Source organism: Nycticebus coucang, chromosome 14 (assembly GCF_027406575.1).
Source record: "Nycticebus coucang isolate mNycCou1 chromosome 14, mNycCou1.pri, whole genome shotgun sequence".
Taxonomy (NCBI): Eukaryota; Metazoa; Chordata; class Mammalia; order Primates; family Lorisidae; genus Nycticebus; species Nycticebus coucang.
Window position 1 is genome coordinate 40,996,861 of NC_069793.1, and position 19,766 is coordinate 41,016,626.

Sequence of the window (19,766 nt, forward strand, 5' to 3'; positions counted from 1 at the left end):
ACTAATCCCAAACCTTCCTTCCTTTCAGTAAGCCTGTTCCATACACTATAAATGCTCCTGTCTGTTCATTGTTTATTCCTGTTTCAACTTTCTACTGTTTTAATTATTCCTAGTTTCTCAATTTAATACTACCAATATAAAAAATAATCTAATACTCATGTCATAAAATCCACACACAAAAAAATCTAAAACAGCTCATGCACTCTATGGATCAACTTCTTTTAAACATCGCTAGTAAATCAATAATGATGGTCTTGGAACAATTTGAAGACATGATATGAAATTATACTTTCCCCACCATTTATTCAATTTAGATTCTTAATGCCATCATTATTTATTAAGATAAATCCTTTTCTGTCCTGATGTTAAGTCATCCATAGTTAAGACAGAAAAATATTTCCAAAATTGAGTATTTTGGTTTTTAAAAATACATTTTTCTTGGCAATGGTTACCACTAAAACACAAAGATGCTTCAAAACAATTGAAGTTTTAAAATACTTCAAAAATGGTGTTTTTTAGCTAGGTTCCATCTTTGAAGCCAGGGGTTCTTTGATTATTTTGAAAGACTTGCAGACAATCTTTTAGATTACAGTGTGATATCAGAGGGTATTAAATTCCTATCCATATTGAGGCTGACTATAAAAGCAGAATGATGAGGGGAAATGAACCATCTGAGAGGCTTCAGATGGAGAGAGCATAGCTATTTTCTGAAAGCCATGCTGACAAGCTATGGGAGCCTGGATCTATTCATCCTGCCTCTGCTGGATGCCCTGGCTCTGATCTCCATCAGGAGGCATTCATGAAGGAGTTTCCTAGAGTTAAAGATAAGAAAATAATCTGCTCTTCCAGCTTCTATGGAAGACAATATAATGCGTTTCCCATAGGAATAATGCTATAAATTATAGTCAAGAGTGGAAGTAATAATAGCAATGCAGGAAGTACATATAGAATAGGATTATTTTGGCTCTGGAAGCCTTCCCATTATACCATATCAATATCTGTAAGGAAAACACGTTTCATCAAGGATAGAAGCTTCACTCACTGCAGTTGTAAAGCTTTTTTGTCACTAGAAGCAATGCCTATCAGTTATCATTTTTGATCCTCACCATGACTACCATCATCACCACCATCACCACCATATATACATATGTATTACAGTATATGTATGTGTATATATGTATATATGTATTTTATATATGTGTATATAGTTTTATATATATGTACATAATAATATATGTACACATATTACAGAATATATTTACACATATATATAATATATATACACATATATATGAACACTTGTGAGTAAATCTATAAAAGGGGGATTTTCCCCCTAGTATTATTACTTACAGGGTTTCAAATGCATAGAAGGAGAGGGGATGGAGGAAGAATGTTCAGTGTTTCACTACATCCCAGATTATATCCTGGACAAATGCTTTTCCTCCTTTCAAAAAAAGAAAATAAAATGAAGTAGGAGGGATTAAAGAATGGGAAGGAAGACAAAAAAGAAAAATTAAATATTGTGGTGTTCTGAAATAAAATACAGGGCACCAAATAAATATCTAGATTCCTCATCACCTCACTTCTTATGTCTGTGGCATTTTATTCTGTTACTAAGTTAATTAAGCACTGCAATTGAAAATCTCCTTGACTGATGATCAGTGAGATCTTCACAGAGGTAGTCTCTAACATCAACTTTGACTAACACTATTATTTGACCCATTCGTATGCACACGTACATGTGTGTGTGCACACGCATGCATACATATACACAGCCACAGACATCAATCACAAAAGTCATTATTTTAAGGTCAAATTTCATTCTCACACATGGTAGCATTTTGTACAGTCCTTTTCTTTAAAAGTCACAACCTTATGATAGAGGTATTATCATTTACTCAATTTAATGAATAAAAAACTAAGTCTTACCAGAATTAATATTAGAAGGTATTTAGCAGTGAAATAAATGTGAAAAAAATATTTAATATTAATTTGATTTTAAATTAACATTAGAAGATTCACAGTAGAAAGCGTCAAGACAAAAACACTTTTAGATATTACTATAAACAGGTGGTTCTGAAGAGTAATCTAAATTTGAAATAGTTAGAAAGTTTATTTGTATGTAGTTTTAAAAAGGAATGAAATCGGTTTAAGATATAGTTAAAATTTACACTTAAATTATGATTTTTGCACTAAAATCATATAGGTAGTTTGAAAATTTAATATAAATATATTTCAACATTCAAAGAAAACTAAAACTTGTGTCTGTTGCTTAATTATTGTTTTCAAACTAATGAATAACAAATCTACTATTTTAATATTAGTATTAATATTAATATTTAACCTACTTCTTTCTGATTCTAAAACTACTACATTGAGGGAAATGTTGTTAAAACTCTGTGTCAGATGGTATGTTCTTGAATTCCCAGCGTACTTATTTCTACAGAAAGTTCTATGTGTTATATCTTTGTCTTTCAGTTTCAACTTTCGCAGTTTGAAGACAAAATATATTTTTTACCTTATAGGGATATTGTCCCTTATAGGGACAATCAAATAAATTAATGTGTGTAATATACTGAAAACAGTGCCTGGAATATAGCACATGTCCAGTAAGTGTTTATTACGAAGATGATGATGGTGATGATGGTGGTGATTGTGATGATGATGTTGATGGTGTTGATGGTGTTGATGGGGGTGATGATGGTGATGGTGGTGAGGGTGATGGTGGATATATATATAATTGTAGAGGAGTTTCAGGTATCGTCTACTACATACAACAAACTGCACAATCATCATTGACCCTGAATTATATTATATTATTCTGTAATAATTACAGACTATCAATTTGACAGAGATTACACAACCAATCACATGTGTGAAATAATGTTACCATTAAAATCTGTCTGAAGGGCTCAGTCTCAGCATAAATTCAGGCAGGGATTACTGAATCCACTAGATAAACATGAATGGAAAGTGGGTATATTTTAAACTTCCACAGTTTCCATTAATTTCATCAGTGATTCTGAGGAAATTAGCATGCAGGTTTTTTTTCTATTTGTATCATTCTCAAAAATCTGAGAATACATTGATGCTGGTGTGAGACTATACAGTACTCAAAAATATTGTACTACTTTACTACAATAGAGTTTTAAAAGTCATAAATTGTTGTAAGGGCAAAAGAAATAAAAAATAAATTGGTTTCTCCAGATAGTTTCTCATCAGAAAACTTCCATTTTCAATATTATTTTTACTGAAATGCTTCCCCTTATTTCTTCCTTAAAATGATATTCTGTAAGCAGCATTTTTTTAACTTAAATATATTTTGTAAGTGCAGTTTTACATTCAAATACTTTATAAGCTTGATTATGAAGTAAGTTAGTTTATTCACTTGAGTTCTTTTAGTCTTACTCAAGTGAAAATTTATAAGGAAGGGCAAGGCATGACAGTTCATACCTGTAATCCCATCACTCTGGGAGGCCAAGGATGGGGCCCTTGAGGTCAGGATTGGTGGGCATCTGTACAGTCCTAGCTACTTGGAAGGGTGAAGCAGGAGGATCATATGAACCCAGGAGTTTGAGGTTGCTCTGAGCTGGGCTGATGCCATGGCACTCTAGCTCACATGACATAGTGAGACTCTGTCAAAGAAAGAAAGAAAAAGAGAGAGAGAGAGAGAAAGGGGGAGGGGGATGGAAGGAGGGAAGGAAGGAAGGAGCATAGGAAGGAAGGAAGGAGATAGAGAAAAGGAAAATTCACTAGAAGGACTTATCTTTTTTTTTTTTTTTTTTTGTAGAGACAGAGTCTCACAGTACCCTCCTCAGGTAGAGGGCCGTGGCGTCACACGGCTCACAGCAACCTCTACTCTTGGGCTTATGTGATTCTCTTGCCTCAGCCTCCCCAGGAGCTGGGACTACAGGCGCCCGCCACAACGCCCGGCTATTTTTTTGTTGCAGTTTGGCCGGGGCTGGGTTTGAACCCGCCACCCTTGGCATATGGGGCCTGCGCCCTACTCACTGAGCCACAGGCGCCGCCCCAGGACTTATCTTTTTAAAACTATTTCTCCAAGGTAGATTATGTAACAAGAAAATATTGGACTAAAGAATCAATGTAAAACTTACCAAATCAGAGAGGTACTGGCTAAAGACTTTTTAGAAATCAAATTTTTAATTATAGGCTTATAAGTGATTATGTTATTAATGTACCTCTGCTTTAAAAGTAGGGTTGTATGCCTTCAAAGACCTCATGTTCAGTGCTTTCAAAAGCTCGTTGACACATCACGAAGACCATCTTTTATCCAGTGCTTTCAGTTATGGTGTGTTTATTGATCCTAATAATTACTAGTTATTGGTTTATTATTATGATTCACAAAGCATATATTATAGCCTGAATTATGTCTCCACAAAATTTATGGGTGGAAGTTCTGATTTTCAGGGTGAATGTAATTGAACACAGGACCTTTGTTGATGTAATTAGATTAAACGAAGTCATAAGATGGGGCCATAATTCAAAAGAACTGATGTCCATATCAGAAGAGGAAGAGATACCATAAAGGCCAACCCACAGGGAAAAGACCACAAAGCAGCCTGGTCTTTGCAAGTCAGGAAGATAGGCTTTATCTGAAACCAATCTTGCAGACACCTTTATCTTGGACATCCAGATCCCATAACTACGAGAAAATAAATTTCTTAGTTTAGGTGTATAGTACTACCCACTGGCCATTGTTTAGGGCACCCAATCACTAGTATTTTCTTATAGCATCCCTAGCACATTAATGTATTCTGTCAATAACTTTGGATACATTATTTCTTGGGAGTGCCACAATGATGTAAATACTACCAGTTTCTTGTAAATAAGGTTTAGAGATGTTTAGCCTTCTAGGGTCACGAAGGTAATGGGGAGGAAATCTGGACAACTCTTGCACTACCTTCCACCACTTTGGGAGAGAAGTGGCATGCCTGGGGATGTTCACTAATATGAAATGACCAAGAGACCAAGACAAAGAAGGCCTTCCCCTTCCCCTCAGCGCACTAAAACCGAGATAGTCTTCCTCATTACAGGGTCCGTCCTCTATTTTCTCGTAACATTTACTTTAGAAAACTTAACAGTTGCAAATATTTTCTCTGTCTCTTTGAGATGTATACAGGCCATAAAGTTTAATTTAAATTTACAGCAATTAAATTTACAATTTAAATAATTGTAACTATTTAAGCATGCACACAAACTTCATGACCACCCTGTATAAATATTTCCGCAGGCTCTTGCCAGTTTCACAACTAGAGAAATGTCTTTTTTTTAATTTTAAGCTAATTATGTTCTTTCTTTTTATTGTTGGGGATTCATTGAGGGTACACAGAACCAGGTTACATTGATTGCTGGTGTTAGATAAGGACCCTCTTATATTTGTCTCCCACCCCCAGAAGGTCAAGGGATGTGGTCTTTTTTATTTTTCTAATGTCCTAGCAATTACCTCTTTGAAATGTAAACCTTGAAAAAAAGTGCTCTATCTTCCATTCTCTGTGGAAGGGTAGGAGCTTAATTAGATGAGCGCCAATTAACAAATACAAATGACCTAATTACACAAAAAAAATAGTGGCAAACTCAGGAATAACAATGTGCTCTATAAGCCCCATGGACCAATCTCCCTGCTAAAGGCATCCAGCACTTTTTACTAGCTCACCCCAACATTCCACCCTTTCGGTTCAGCAGAATTGACATCCATCTTTCTTCCTGAGTGCAACAGTCTTGAGTAAAATCTTCCTTGTCTCTTTATCTTTGCTCAGGGAAATTTTCATTTTAACAGAACTTAAAGGACCAAGAAACTAAACACCTAAGAAGAAATCTCAGCATTGGATACTTTTTTCTTCCATTCTCAAGATACTTTACTGAGAAGAAAAAGTATCCAATGTACTCACCCCTACTATGAAACTAATTTAGGACCTTCACATGAAAGCTATAACCCAGTTACAACCTAAGAATAGGGGGAAGGGGGAAAGGGTGGGGAGGGAGGGGGGAGGTGGGTAGAGGGAGGCGCATTGAAAGGATCACACCTGTGGTGCATCTTACAAGGGTATATGTGAGGCTTGGTAAATGTGGAATGTAAATGTCTTAGCAAAGTAAGAAAATGCCAGGAGGGCTATGTCAACTAATGTGATGAAAATGTGTCAAACGGTCTATGAACCAAGTGTATGGTGCCCCATGATCATATTGATGTACACGGCTATGATTTAATAAATAAATACATAAATAAATAAAAAAGAAAAAAAGAAGAAATCTCAGCAAACTAAAGTTTTAGAAAAATATGAAGAGAATAATAACACAATAGAAAAAGTCTGGGATGCAGAAACCTGGAGATTAGTGCCCAGAGCCTGCCAAGAGTAATTGTTCAAATATATGGGTTATTGAAAAGTAGAGCAAAAAGCACCTTGCATCCAAAACGCGAGTCTCGGTTTGTATTCTGCAAAGTATGCTGAAAGGCACAAATTCAAGTGTAAGTAGCTTATTTAGGATGTGAAAGAAACACCAGTAGTGAAGAAGTGAGACCCAAAGGAAAGACAGCCAAGAAAAATGACCTTCTCAGCGAATCTACTACTGTGGTTTAATTAACTGGGGGTTAATTCATCATAGACAACTTTTGGAAGTCAGTGTAAATCACACCACACAGGGGAGGAACCAGGAATGTTTGCATGTGAGCTGCTGTTAGATGCTGTTTGAGGTTTGAGGGTGTTATGGCCCAGCCTCTCTTTCCCTGTGGAGGCAGACTTAGCAATCTTGGGGAAGAGGCAGGCAGGGGACCCAGGGAAAATCCTCTGGAAAAGGATGTAGGAACTGCCCCAAGGAGAACTTCCCATAAAATTGCAAGGGTGATAGATTATGAATGAGACACCTACAGGGTCAACTTCATGTTAATATATGTTACTTCTAGAAAAGAAATCCATGCTCAACACATTTTAGAAAAAAATTGAATTAATGTTACATAAATTGATTTGTTTATTTCATAACTTCTCAGACATTTGGGGACATAATTGTGAATGTACATTTTATAGATTTAAGATGTATATTTGCAAACTATTTTAGTAGTACCTCTAATAGGGCTAATGTGACTGTTAATATACTTTGGGAATCACCACTCTAATTCATTGCCAAATGTTACTTATGAGAAAAATTAGGTCCACACTGGTGATATCTCAAAGTGCAATAATATGTACAGAGAATACAGCTTTTAAGAGTTAAGGTAGTAAGAATCCAGAATGTGTGATAGCAGTTCCCAGTAATACATAATATTTTTGAGACCTTCCTAATTTCATCTATTTTCCTAGTTGCGTTTACTATATAGTGCCTGTGCTTTCTGAAACTAGAGTTTAAAATGTCAAAATATAATCACAGAGATAATAGCTCCCAGCAACTTTATTCTTACTATAAAATTTAGAATTATAGGTATCTTAAGCATTTTATTTCCAAACAAGTCATATGAAGCACTATTTAAAACATTTGTACTTTAATATCAGTTAACATACTAATATATTAACACCAAGGCAATGATATTATATTGATATTATCATGAAAATTTTACCACACCTCAAAAGAGAACTTGTAACTCTATTTTTTCATCCAGAACCCCATGAGTGAATCAAACAAACAATATTCTTTAGGGTGGCACCTACAGCTCAAGGGAGTAGGGCGCCAGCCCCATATGCCAGAGGTGGTGGTTCATACCCAACCCCAGCCAGAAACTGTAAAAAAAAAAAAAAAAAAAAAAGTACAATATTATTTATGTATAACAGGTGAGCAGATAAAAGCCATAAACACCTGGCATATTTGGAAGGGCAGAAGAAGGCATATTCAGAAACTATATGCGGTCAAGATTCCTATTCAGACCTTCTGATCCTAGGCCTGACAGTGTCCTTTATAATTTTGTCATGTCAAAATCCTCCAAATAATGTTTTTGCTTATTTTGGTTGGGGTTATGGCATGGCCAGAATGGCCCCCAAATGAGATTCTTTCCTTTGGCATAGCTTAATGTATGAAAATGTGGGAATTCAAAAGAACAACTTCAACGAAAGGAAAACTAAGCCTCAAGATGCTATTGGTCAATATAATAAAATGTGCTTTGTAACAGTCCTTAAAGTAGCTGCTTGTTTTGTTATTAGCACTATTCTGCATGATTAGAGATGCATGAAACTAAGGCATTCCTAAGGGTTAAAAAACAGCTATCTTTAAGAAAACATAGCAGGTAATGCCAATTAGAAATATTTAAGTATAACGAAGCCTCTGAGAAGGAACTCATACTAAGGGAAACGGAAATCTTGGACAGGCCTTAACTACTTAAGTGCCTCTGTCATCTGCTCAGAACAGTGTGTGAGATTCTCACAGAGGGTGGTTCTCTGTACAGCCCTCTATGAAGTTATATGTAAATTATTTAAGAGAAGGCTTGGTAATAAAAATGATAACAATAAAAACAAAAATACCCATTTTACCTAAAACTTAATTCAATATATTAAGGAACAAACAGCACTACTTTCATGTCCCTAGGAAAGAACCCACAACAGAAAACGAGTAAACGTAGTTTGGACACTTTGTGATGGGGTTTCCTTTGATCAGAGGCCCTTGGTCTGGCCATTCTGCATATTAGCATAATAGTTACTCTGCCAAAATAAAGCTGAAATTTAAAAAGAAATAAAATTATTGTCAAATGGCATCTAGGACATTCCAGAAATACTTTAGGGGGAAATTATGCCAGAAGGTGGGTGCCCAATTTTCATATTGAGAGAAGGGTCATTAAATACAAGCTATGATAATAAGCACAGTAATTAAAACATTGATGCATCTTTAGAAAATGTAGCAGTTTATAAAATGCTTTGATTATTTATAATCATCTTCAATTTCAAGTCAGTTATGTTGTCTTTGGAAGGCAACTAATGATGATTTTGGTACTGTTGACACTTCTCTGAGTCCAATTATCTTTTTTTTATGGAGGAAGGAAATTTCAAATAAATGTTCAGTTTATATCCACTGGAAGGTCACAAAAATATTGCCATGAGTTATAATGCTTCTGATTGGATATGTAATGTACTTGTATTTCAATATTGGCAAATCCAATATTTACAATTATCATAATTGGTATATGGTATTATTGCTTACTTGACAAAACTAAGGCCACAAAATTTGTGTCCTTTTCAGGACTATCTCCAGGAAAATGGCAGGATGAAAACACAACTCAGGTTCAGACTCACAAGTCCAGTATTAACATTTTCCCTGCAGGTAGTTAAGACTTACATTGCAAAATTCACACTTCATACAGCTCTGAAGTTCTTTAGAATTACCGCATCATGGGCATATCAGGAAGTAGTCTGCTTGGTCCATGGATTAGCTTGAAATGTAATGGTCTTTAACACATGAGTAAGTTTTCATCAATGCGCGTGTTCAGAAGCAGGTTGAAGATCTTCATTCATGAACTGCTGCTTTGTGGAGCAGGTGTGGTCACACATCTCAGTTGTCAATACTATGTTTTAACTTCAGCTCTATTTCTAACTGCCTTAAAGGTCTTAAAGCTAACTTAAAAAATGTTTGCTTCAAGGCAACCCTCTGTAAGACCACCCAAAGGACTGTAACAAACATGGAGGTGTCAACATAAGGAATGAGGCCTACTCTACTGATACCTACACGTGGCACATGGCTGGTGTGTGAAAGTAAGGCCAACTTAGGGAGGTTGTCCACATCGGGAGCTGGCCTTCTATGCAGGTTCTAATGTGTGTGTGTGTATGTGTATAGATACACGTATTTATGTATAATGGACACATGGACATGGACATGTGTATACATGTATATGCACATAAGCATGTATATAAGTAAATTCATGTGTGTGTATGCACACACATATATAATTGTATATAATCAAAATGATCATTGTCTAGAATAAGCAGCTTAGTTTATTATTCTATGAAATGAGCATAAGAAAACCCAAGAGCCCATCGACCCATGAATGGATTAACAAATGTAGTACATGTACACCATGGAATACTATGCAGCCATAAAAAAGATGGAGACTTCACATCTTTTATATTTACCTAGATGGAGCTGGAACATATTCTTCTTAGTAAAGTATCTCAAGATTGGGGAGGAAAAAGTATTCAATGTACTTAATACTACTATCCAATCAATATATAATCACCTATACATTCATACGAATGTTAAAACATAACTATAGTCCAGAAAGTTAAAGGGAAGAGGAGAGAGAGGGAAGGGGGAGGCTGGGAGGAGGGATGGTATTTGTGGAGACCTTGTCTAATGTACATAATGCAATGGTTCATTTCAAAAGTATTAAGAAAAGAGTATACTTGTCTTACCACAACAAACAAGTAAGCAAGGTGATGAATGCGTTAATTAGTTCAAGGTAAGCATTTCACATTGTATATCAAATCAGTACACTAAACCACATAAATGCATTAATGTACACACTAATGATTTATTAAAAAAGAAATAAATAATAAAATAAAAGAATCTTAGCCTGTAAGAGTATCATTGTAGAAAAGAGCTAGTAAAATTTTGAGCAAGTCACAAGTTGTTATTTTAGCATCCTATTCTTATCACAGAGTCTGATCCAAACCTGACTCCCCAGATTCAAAGGAAACTGTTTCCTCCTTCCCCATCCATTATCGATTACTTTAAGTGAGAATTCTGTCTTCCTTTGCTTTAAGCATGCTTGAGGGTGATTGTTGATTGTTTTAGCTTTTGCAAAAATAGATTAAATAGGATAAGCCAAGCCCATTTTTTAAGTATACAAGAATAAATAATGGAGGATATATGAGTGTACTTCTGAGCTCATTAGAAAATTTTGTTTTAAAATATCAACCCCACTGCTAATTATTGTTCATGATTGAACAAAGGTAGCAATCTAAACTTTTCTTTTTCTTCTTTAATTTTTAAAATATTTCATAAAAGGAGAAAAACTTCAGAGTTTTGTTGAATGTGGAATAGTTATCTTTGCTCAAGGGAAACCTAGTTTAATAGGAATTATAAATGATTAAAAAGAAAAATGAGAACTTGACCCAGTATTTTAAAATCTTCAGCAGAGACAAAGACTTTTCTTTTTGTACTTTATACAATACTAAAAAAGAAAAAGTAGATCTTAATCAATCATCATTTTTTGATGCTGAAATAGCAAAATAGAGCCCACTGCTTTTCTTTACTAAGTTACTGAATGTCAGCATTTAACCTGCATATGTGCACAGAACTACATGTGGTCCTAAAGTACTTACTGTCTAAGTAACAAACAAAACTGACAGCCTTTTTTATCCTTTAACTAAAGTAAACAGTAGTCATTTATTTTTCAGAAAAAAGAATATAGGAATTATATATATATTTTTTCCATTTTAATCATTATAGGCACATAATAGCTGCATATATTTATTTTGCATATGTGGTATTTTGATACAATTATACAATGTGAAATAATCAAATCAGGGTAATTGGGAGTATTTATCACCTCAATCATTTATCCTTTTTTTTGTGTTAGGAACATTCTAATTCCATGCCGTCCTTTTCCCAATGTATATTCTTAGTACTTTTGTTGAAAATGAGTCCACTATACATGTGTGGATTCATTCTGGGGTTTGTAATCTGTCTCGTTGATTTTTGTGCCTATTTTTATCCCAGTACTATGCTGCTTTGATTACTATATCTTTGTAGTATGATATGAAGGTAATGTGATTCCTACAGTTCTATTCTTTTGCTCAGAATGGCTTTGACTGTTCTATGTCTTTTGTGGTGCCAAATAAATTTTAGAATTTTTTTTATACTTTGTAAAGAATATCATTGCTAACTTAATGGAGACTGCGTTTAATCTGCAGATTGCTGTGGGCAATATGGTCACTTAAACAATATTGATTCTTCTGATTCATAATTATGAACTGTCTTTCCATTTTTTAGAGAAAAATATGATGACCCCAATAGCTGGGGGCCTAAACCCACTGCTTTCAGCACTGGACAGATCACCCAGACAGAAAACCAGCTAAGACACATTGGACTTAATCTGTGCTACAGACCAAAAAAAGTGATAGATATTTATGGAATGTTTCATCCAATAGCTGTAGAATACAATTCTTCTCCTCAGCATTTGTGTCATTCTCGTGTTAGACACAAATTTTTTTTTTAATACAAAAGAATTTAAATCGTGTCAAGTATTTCCTCTGAAAACAATGGAATAAAAACAAAATCAAACACAAAAAGAAATTCGGAAACTATACAAACACATGGAAATGAAGCAATATGTACCCTTGAATGATTGGTGGGTTAATGAAGAAATTAATAAGGAAATTAAACACATTTGAAACAAATGAAAATGGCAACACAATATACTAAAACCTATGGGATGCAAAAAATATATATACTAAGAGGAATATTTATGGCAGTAAGAGCCTACATCAAAAAAGTAAAAAACTACAAATAAACAACCTAATGATGCATCTTAAAGAACTAGAATAACAAGAGTAAAACAAACCCAAAATTATTAGAAGGAAAAAAATGTAGAACATAAATAAAGGAAATAGAAATCAAAGTAAAAAATTAATAAATCAAAAAGTGGATTTTTTTGAAAAATAAAACTGATAAACTTTCAGTGAAACTAATAAAAAAAACAGAGACCACTTAATAAGTAAAATCAGAGATGGAAAAGGAGATGTTACAGCTGAAGACTACTATGAGCAAAGTTTATGGGAATTAATTGGAAATCCTAGAAATGGATAAATTCCTAGACACATACAACCCACCATGACTTGACCAAGAAGAAATCCAAAACCGAAATAGACTACTAACAAGTTGTAAAATAGACACAGTAATATGTAATAAAAAATCTCTCACTGAAGAAAAGTCCAACATCATGTGACTTCACTGCTGAATTCTACCAAATATTTATAAAAGAACTAATACCAATCTTACTCAAACTATTCCAAAAAATCAAGGAAAAGAGAGTCCACTGAAACTCATTCTATGAGCCCCATATTACCCTGACACCAAAACCAGAAAAAAAAAATACACAAAAAGAAAATTACAGGCAAGTATCTCTAATGAACACAGACATGAAAGTTGTAATAAAATTAATAATAACCAGCATTGCATATGGTTCAATCTGATAGATAAGTTAGACATAGATTTTTGTATGAATCTTTGCCTTGACAGTATACATTCTTCCATGATGAAGTTTCTTTAAAATCTGATTAACCCATTTTGCATAATTCTCAGTCATTCTATTCAATATAAAATGCATCACCTTTTGTTTGTTCAATACATGTTTATTGAGTGATTACCATGTACTAGATCATTGCCAAAAGGACACTGTGCCTGTTCATATCATACTTGTATTCTAGGGTGTAGTAAAATATATAAAAAAATATGTAAAATATACAATAAGTGTCATGGGTAAGATTAAGCACCAAGAGCAGACAAATTAAAGCAGGAAGGGGAGATGGCGTGTAGAAGCATAAGGGCTCTAATTTTAACTCAGATAGTGGAAGGCCTCCAGTGAGGGCATGACATACCTGAGGGGTGAGGTCACGTAAGCGTCTAGGGGGTACTCTCCCCGGCAGATTGAACCCTCAGGCAAAAGGCCCTGAAGCAGAGGTTTGCCTCTTACATAGAGGATTCAAATGTGGACATAAAGGAGTGGGCTAAAGTGTGAACAGAACCAGGAAATTTCAAATGGTCAGTGGTGGAGCCAGATTAATAAGGGTCTTGCAAATCATGTAATGACTTTGAATTTTATTTTAAGAGCGAGAGAAAGGCACTGGAGGGTTCAAGTGAAGGAATAATATGGTGCCACATTGTAACAGAGTGACCCTGGCAACTATGTAGGGAATGACTTTGGAGGTCAAATTGAATTAAGACACCAAGTTACAAAGCTATTAAAAGCTTTGAGGGAAGGGGCGACGCCTGTGGCTCAAGGAGTAGGGCGCCGGTCCCATATGCCAGAGGTGGCGGGTTCAAATCCAGCACCGGCCAAAAGTAAAAAAAAAAAAAAAAAAGGCTTTGAGGGAAGAATGTTGGTGGTTTGAACTGTTGGGGAAGTGCAAATGGTGGGAGTAGTTGAAATACAAATAGATTTTAAAAGTACAACTGGTAGGATTTATTCAAAGACACAATTTGAGGTCTGAGTAAAAGAGAGGTATTAAGGATGACTCCAAGATTTTGACTTGTACAAGAGGAAGAACAAGGTTGCAGTTAACCAGGTGGAAAAATCTGGAAGAGAAGCAAAACTAGAATGGAGAGAATGTTAGTCACTTGGTTTTGAATATGTTAATTTTGAGAGATCTATTATTCATCCACAAATTGTGTGATCAGTTCCATAGGTAGGTCTAAAATTCAGGGACCAGGACTGAACTTCAAGTTTGTAATTATCAACAGATACTGGGATGAGATGATCTGTATATAAAATGACAAAATAAAATTATATGATGACAAAGTATTGGATAATACATAACCTACAAGCACTTTTATACAACAAACATTTCTGCCAAACATATTATGGACATTTCTTTGTTATTGAAAATGATGTTGAGATTCTTGCATGCAAAAACGCACAAGTCAGAAAGAAATCTTACAAAGAAATAAAAATAAACTGCCTAAGTGGTCTGCCTCTTCAATTTCCCCTTTCATTTCTAGGCTCCTTGTTTACAAGTAAACTAAGACTGTCACAACTGAAGCTAGCTCAAGCTATCAATAAACTTCAATTTACACCCTGCGATGAGACCATTTGGTGGTTGCTGTTACACATACCAAGATGACTCCAGCAACTAAGCTTCTCTTTCCAGCTCTCCAATGAGTTATTAACCTTGTTGCCTTTTAAAAATAGGAATAAACCGTTCCACCTTTGGAGCTGGTGCTCTCAAATGTGCAGTCAAAACTGAAAAGCAATTTGAATGTCTCACACAAGACATGATGTGAGATGTTTTCAAAGGAAGTTACTAGATTTTCTAGTCCAGAGTAAAGAGTACACACATGACATTGAATTTTTCCTTTATGTTTACATGGGTTAAAGAAAAGCTTTTCTTAACTTGAAAAAGCAGCCAAGTGACTTATGGTTACACAAAGAGAGCTACAGGCTTCTCTCAGAGAAGTTTCTGATGATGCTTAAAAAGGAATGATTTCCTAAGTATTCACCAGGCACACGTACCTTTTAATGATGCAGATAAAACAATTAATGAGGGTTTACTGGGCACCAAATAGAAATTTACGAGACCACCACTAATTATCTCACAGCTCACCTATTGCACCCCCCACCCCTTTTCCCTGTGCACCCTCTATTTTCCTTTAAATGCACCCTTCTCAACCTCTTCTGTGAAGAGCCCAGTTCATGACAGATACTGCATTTTGTGGGCTGTGCTATTCTTGGTGCATTTTTAAAGTCTTGGCTTAATAAAGATCAGACCTAAATTGAGTGTGTGCGTGTGTGTGTCAGTGGGGAGGAGACTTGGTCTTATTTTGTGTTTCCAGAGAACCTAATCTAAGACAGTATTCCTTTCTGCCTATATCTCTCCTTGCCCGGATTAGTTCAGCTTGTTTTGAACCAAGTTCAGACTTCCTATTCGTTTGTATTAAAGATGATTTAAAATACATTGAACCCCAAATATTGGATCCAAGTTTTCCAAGATTTTCTTGGATATGATTTTATTATGACATCCTCTGTGTTTGCTTCTTCTAGGTTTGTGCCATCATGACACATGATTACCATCAACTACTTCCCAAAGTTTTTATAAAATGTTAACTAAGTAATTTTCGAATACAGAGTCTTCTTTGCAAGTTAATTCTGATCCAGTTAAGAATACATTCTATTCTACCTCCATATTGCTAGAATAGCATTAAAGAGGTTATCCCCTCTTAAATGATTTTAAATCACAGTATAAAATATATACAAAAGATCCACAAACCTTCAGTCTGTGGTTGATATAAGGGTATTCTCACGCACCTACCATCCAGATCATGAAACAGACTATTGCCATCACCTCAAATCTACAAGCCATTGCCTCTTTCTCCAAAGGTAACTTGCTTTCCTAACTTCATTGTTACAGATAGATTTTCACTTAAAAAAAAAGATACTTCGATGTATATTGAATCTTACATTTTATTTTTTTTACACAACAAAAAAATAGAACAAGTAGATTTAGAATGGACTACAGTAATCACATTCTTCATCATCCCCAATCCCAGTCTTCAACACGCAGAAACAACCGTAGTTCTTGTTAATCTTGCTATTGGCTTCCTTGTTTTTAAATAATATGCACACTGCCATTACTGGTTTTTAAAATGTGGACATTATGTGTTGACTTTACCATGTATTAAATAAGGATTTAGATTTCTTATTTATCCTTTCTCATGAACATACTAAACCTTTTGAAATTTTCTTCCACTATTTTTACAATACAATAATTTTGCAGTATTTTAGTAACATCATTATTGAATCTTTTCATTACAATATGGTGTAAATGTTTTGACATCTGCACTGATTTTCTTATTTTCTTATTTTTAACCTTTCAATTACATGGTTGTTTATTGCCTTTCTTTTGATTTAAGTCTCTTTTGGTTTTGATGTATCTGCATTTAATATATCTCAAGGTGTCTGACACATAGTGGTTACTTATATTAAGTTTGGGTCTTCACTCTGCCATTTATAAAGCATTTTATTCATATAATCACATTTGTGGCTCACAATGAATGCATTAATTATGTATAGCAGATCCATTTTAGAGACTAGAAAATCACAGCAAAAATGAATGAAGGCAAATTGCCCCAGGTCTGTAACTAGCAAGTGACAGACGTAGTTCTGACATTAGAGTTCCTGAGGTCATTCCTTTATCACGTTCACCGTGACAAAGCAGATCATCAGCATAGTATTCTCCCACTTCTGGCAGATTTTCTTATTAACTACAGGTGTTGGCCCTGGTCTTAAGGTGTCTTGTCATTTTTGCTTAATACATTGGATAATTCATATTGTGCACCAAATAATTCTCTGTGTATGATTCTGCTGGCAGCATAAGAGAATCAGAGAATAGCCCTACTTTGATGCTTGAGCATGTACCTTACACCCTGGAAATTGCAGTGAACTACTTGATTGGAATGAGGTGTCAGGTTCTCACCATGTAAAATGCCTTCTCAGGGAATAAAAAGATTATTCCTAAAGAACGTGAGCTTTAGTGACTATACTGTCCTATCAAAAACTCCAGGAGCTGATTATACCTAAACTAGAATGAGTAAAAGTAATTAAAGATGCTACTGATAATTATCCAAGTCATTTTCTCCTTTGGAATTTGCATATATGAGCTTACATGGAGGGCAGACTTTTTTCTTTGTCAAGGAGAAAAACAGGTATGCTGGAATTGGTGTGTTCAGCTCTGAGTAGGTTTGCTGTCACTACAGCATGACTGTGTTCCCTTGATGATCTTTTTGCATCTGTCCATTTGGATCATGTTCACCCTTCAGGAATCAGTGATTGTTTCCTATCCACTTTATAGATTTAGATAACCACAAGCAATAAAGGCTCTGAGGCTTAATAGATTAAATCACATTGAACTACTCATAATCAACCTTCCAGGGGTCCTCAAACTTTTTAAACAGGGGGCCAATTCACTGTCCCTCAGAACGTTGGAGGGCCGGACTATCATTTAAAAAAAAACTATGAACAAATTCCTATGCACACTTCATATATCTTATTTTGAAGTAAAAAAACAAAATGGAAACAAATACAATCACACCGCCGCATGTGGCCCACAGGCCACAGTTTGAGGACCCCTGTAACCTTCAACCCATCAATTTCATATATTTCAGATAAACTCACTTTCTCTGAACTCAAAATCTACTATCATTTCTAAACTTTTGAAAGTTTAGAAATCTTCTTGCAAATCTCAGTAACTGCATCTTGGGGCTTCTTGAGGATATTTGGGAAAGCTATTAACAATCCAGGAAAGTATTTACATGTGTGTAGTATGTACACATCCATATTTGTATGTATTTGCAACTATCCTTAAATTGTGATATATTAGAAATTAATGGAAATGGGAAGAAAATGTACATGTATGTACCAAGACCTGTATAAGGGCTCTGTACATATTCTTTTATTTCAACCCCACAGCCTTGAATGTTTGGCCTCATTGCATCTATTATGGAGAAAAAAATAGGTTCAGAAAGTCCAAATAACTTAATCCAATGAATGCAAATAGTAAACAATTTATCCAGGTATTAGCTCTTAATATCCAAAAATAACTTCTATTTTTAATATACTTGACCACTTTCTTAAAAGTATGTTCACATATAAACTTAATAGTGATTCAGAACAGATAATTTATCACACACCTATTTCACAAGACAGGTAATTTAGCACATACCTATTTGTATTCCCAAAAGGAAACTTTTGTGCGTTTAGTCAGACAAAACAATGCCATTGTCTATGCCTGGTATCAACACGAAATCTGTGATTTTTGACTATGCCGTGCAAACTCTGAAACACGAGTCGGAGTTCTGTTTATTTTAAGAATGGGTGAGCCCTGCGATATCTAGCACAGATGAAACTGAGTGCAAAATGTAGTTTTTATCTTGAGGCAAGGATCTCAATAATTATTTCAGGTTACATTGTTCTAATCCTAGCATTTCTGCCTATGATGTATAGGAGTTTGTGTGGATGTGGCTGAGGAATGTTTACATTATAGGAGAGTGAGCTCTTGGCTTTCTAAGCTCTTTCTGGCTTGTAGCTGTTTTAAGACAATAAATAGATTTCTAGATTTCATCTTTAACTATTTTCACCTTTCTTGTTTCAATATAAGTAGGGATAAATGTAGATGCAAAAATTTTACACTGTTAAGAAACCTGAGAACTCAATCACTTAGCCCATTACAGATGATGATGAACTACAGTTCAGAGACTCAAGGGTTCTCCTTGCAAATCCCAGTAACTGCATCGTGGGGCTTCTTGATTATGCTAATGTTAGTAATTAATGTGACTGTAGCAGTGAATGAGGGGACTTGGGAGTTATGAGTGTCTTTTAATGCTCCCAGGATCTATTGTTAAATGCCCTGATATTCAATTTTAATTCACTGGATTCTAAACAAAGCTGTGACAACAATAATGAAAAGAGTATAACACCTACAATGAATTCACTCCCTGTTATATAGGCTATGTACATTATTCCACTGATTCTCAACATGACAGTATCATTACAATCCCCAATTTGTATATACGAAAACTGATATAGAATACGGTTCTCTGCCTAAGGTCGCCTAAGTTACTAGTGACTTGCAGGTTAATCACTATATGATCCTGACCTTTTGATGTATCTTGGGGAATAAAGAATATACAAGCAAAAATTTCCACCATGACATTTTATTTAAATACATGTACCAAAAATGGAAAATGAGAAATAAAAATATTAAACGAGAAACATATTCCAATTTCATTCACCCAGAGACAATTACTTCTGACACCTTTGTGTATGTCCCTTAGTCCCTTTCTATGTGACTATGCATGGGAAGGCACACATGGGTCCACTAACACCCTTTATTCCCAGATTTTTATGAAAAGCGATTATCATCAGTGAAGGTTGTGTAGCTTAATTCCCAGAAGGTCAATATCCGTTGTTTTCATTTTCACTTTTGACTAATAATTTTTCTACCTTTTTCCCCACTGATCATTAACATAAAAATTATCTTACAAATAGATAAAAGAGTCATAAGACTTAGCTATTTATATAGTACAGTATGCTAATCAAAACTAAAATAATTGTTCATTAATCA